The 2,565-nt window shown below is 46.0% G+C and overlaps 1 non-coding gene across 1 annotated transcript; it reads left to right on the top strand.

Annotated features, from left to right (window-relative positions):
• Positions 1 to 2,071: 2,071 nt before the first annotated feature.
• Positions 2,072 to 2,287, top strand: LOC114674729 (small nucleolar RNA U3). The gene has a single exon (XR_003725845.1). It is a non-coding gene; the product is annotated as a small nucleolar RNA U3 (small nucleolar RNA).
• Positions 2,288 to 2,565: the final 278 nt, after the last annotated feature.

The following is a 2,565-nucleotide window of genomic DNA, read 5'->3' as shown; positions in this document are numbered from 1 at the left end:
TCTTCTTGTCCTGATGTTCCATCTGGTTGTCTACAGACTTCTCTGCTGCCTTCAAATTCTGGGCATCCTGCACACCAACAGTCAGCTCTGCCACAATCCTGCCTCACTGCCTAATGAAGGTGTGCACCCACACCCAGCTCTTCACCTACACCCACTGCTCGCCTCTCCTCTTGGGCATTTCCATTTGCCACTCTTGCCACCTCCTGCTTGGGCCTCCAGGGGCTGCCTGTTCATCACAGATGGCCCTTGTGACTTTCTCTAGCCATTTCCTGGTGAAGATGCCACCCACTGCAGTCCCATGCTGGAGATGCCAGGACAAAAGGGGCAATGGAGTGGACCCAGAGAACTCTACTCCTCCCCAGCCCAGAAGCTACCGAGCAACAGTGAGTGGAAGCCCCTGGCTGCATAGGTGGAGGCCAGATAGACCACTCCTCACCCCATCCCAAAGAACAGGAAATGAACTGTGAGGCCTCCAGGCCCAGCCAGGGAAGAAAGCTGCACATAGGCCTATGGTGTGGCCACAGCCACACAAGTTTCTTTCAGAAGGAAAGGGTAGGAACAGGGGTGGCAGTCAATGGAATCTTCTCATAATTCCCAAGTGTTTTGCTAGAACAAAGGGCTAACCTCCAGCCTCAAGTCTCTCTGTAGGGCGCTTAGTTCCTTCTCACTGCAGAATCAGCAGCCCTGGAATCTGCCGAGGCTCCCCTCTTCAGCCACCCACTTTTATTTTTCTCTGTGTTACTTCCATCTGCTGATGTTGCCTCACTTGTAATGTGCCATAAAACAGATTTGACAAATTTTTTATTGTCTATCTTCCCACTAGAATATATGCTCCTAGAAGGTGGGGCCCCTGCCCCAGAGCCTAGAACAGTGCCTGTCCAAGCTGAAGTGGCACTTGGGCAAAGCCATTGAATGAATGCATGAGAGGGAAGCAGCCCAGTCCTGTCAACTGAGCTGGAAGAGACTGACTTCAGAGACAGCCTAATCTTTTTCTCTGTTAACATAAATAGCAAACAAGGAGAGTCTCTTTAAAAGAAAAAGATACTTATCTAGGAATAGAGCACTGTATTGGGAATATGCATATCATAGTAAACTATGTACATATTCAGGGAAGTAAAGGAAGACAGATTTTTAAAGGAAGAAAGAGAAGGATTACATATTTGTTCTGACATAATTATCCTTGACTCCAAAGACCAATAACAAGGGTGATGCCAGTCTGGGCTTGGACAGGCAGTGGCTGGGCAGATGTCTTCACAGAAGTCTTTTTTGTGTAAGGTTGCAATGGCCTTTGTGCAAAGTCATGGTTTTTACAGAGTCTTGTGTGATAGTTTTTGTTATCAGGCATACACGTATGAGAACTCTGTCTTCAGGACCTTTCCCAGCTCCATTTGTCAGGGTTCTTTCTTTCTTTTTTTAACATTAGTGACTCCATTTTGATTTTGACAACTTTCACAACCCTAATTTTTCCTGGAAGGAAACTGGGAGCAGTCCAGAAATTCTAAGTAACTCCTTGGATTTGACACTGGAACTGGGTTTTGCATTTTTTTCAAGGAACTTAAGACACTCTACCCCATTTGCCCTTCCCACACACTCTCTGAGGGATGTGATGATGATGGGAGCAGAAGCTTAGAGAGGCTAAGTTGCTCAGATGACACAGCCAAAATTTAAGCCCAGATTTGTGTGACTCCAAAACTATGGCTTTTTAATCATTAGACTGGGGATAACAAATATATTTCATTTCAAGAGCCACATGCAATTAACTGAGATGTGACTCAGGGCCACCATTTTGAGGAGTCTGAGGCTCCTCAGGTTCAGCAGACAAGAGTGCGTGATTGATTAGCAATGTCTGCCAGGGGCACAGGGTGGGGAGTGACAGTGTTTTGTCATCCCTGCCACTAGGCGATGATGCAATATTAGGTTCCTCATCTTAGACTCTTTGTCCCTCACCACATTGCTTCTGAGGCCAATATTCCTATAGTTCCTGCCTCAGCAATGAGAAGTTCATGACAAAGCTACCAAACACTGTCAAGTTGGAGGTGAGCAGAGCACGATTCCATTAGTAAGAAATGGAAACACTGTACTTTCAGGGATCATTTATATGATTTGTGGCTACAGAGGTTGCTCAGCGTGAGGAGCCACAGAAACCACGAGGAGGAGGCGCAGCATTCTCTGTGGCGTGTGAAGCCAGCTCTTGGTGTTACTTCGCTACAATTGCATTTGCCATTGATGATGGTTCTTCTCTCATCTCAGGGAGAGTGGAAGGGAGAGAGGATGTAGCCTGAGTGATTCCTGTTTCAACATTTAAAAAGAAGAAAGAAAGAAACTGAATGCACGTTTGGTCATTCCAGAATCATTTGCCCATCACACAGGGCTTAGTATCATCTTTGTGTAGGAAGAACACCAGTACGTTAACTGTGGGGGAACAGATAATCCAAAATTATTTATATCTGTCTTTGGAGGCATCACATGACCTAGGGTGGCAGAGTTATCTCAATAACTATGTTTACTTGGGGTTATGTTATCCTCTCAGAGATCACACTGAGAACGGGGAAGATAGCCCTGACA

The sequence above is a fragment of the Macaca mulatta genome, chromosome 1, assembly GCF_049350105.2.
Source record: "Macaca mulatta isolate MMU2019108-1 chromosome 1, T2T-MMU8v2.0, whole genome shotgun sequence".
NCBI classification, from domain to species: domain Eukaryota; kingdom Metazoa; phylum Chordata; class Mammalia; order Primates; family Cercopithecidae; genus Macaca; species Macaca mulatta.
This window is presented reverse-complemented; position numbering and strand designations above follow the sequence as displayed.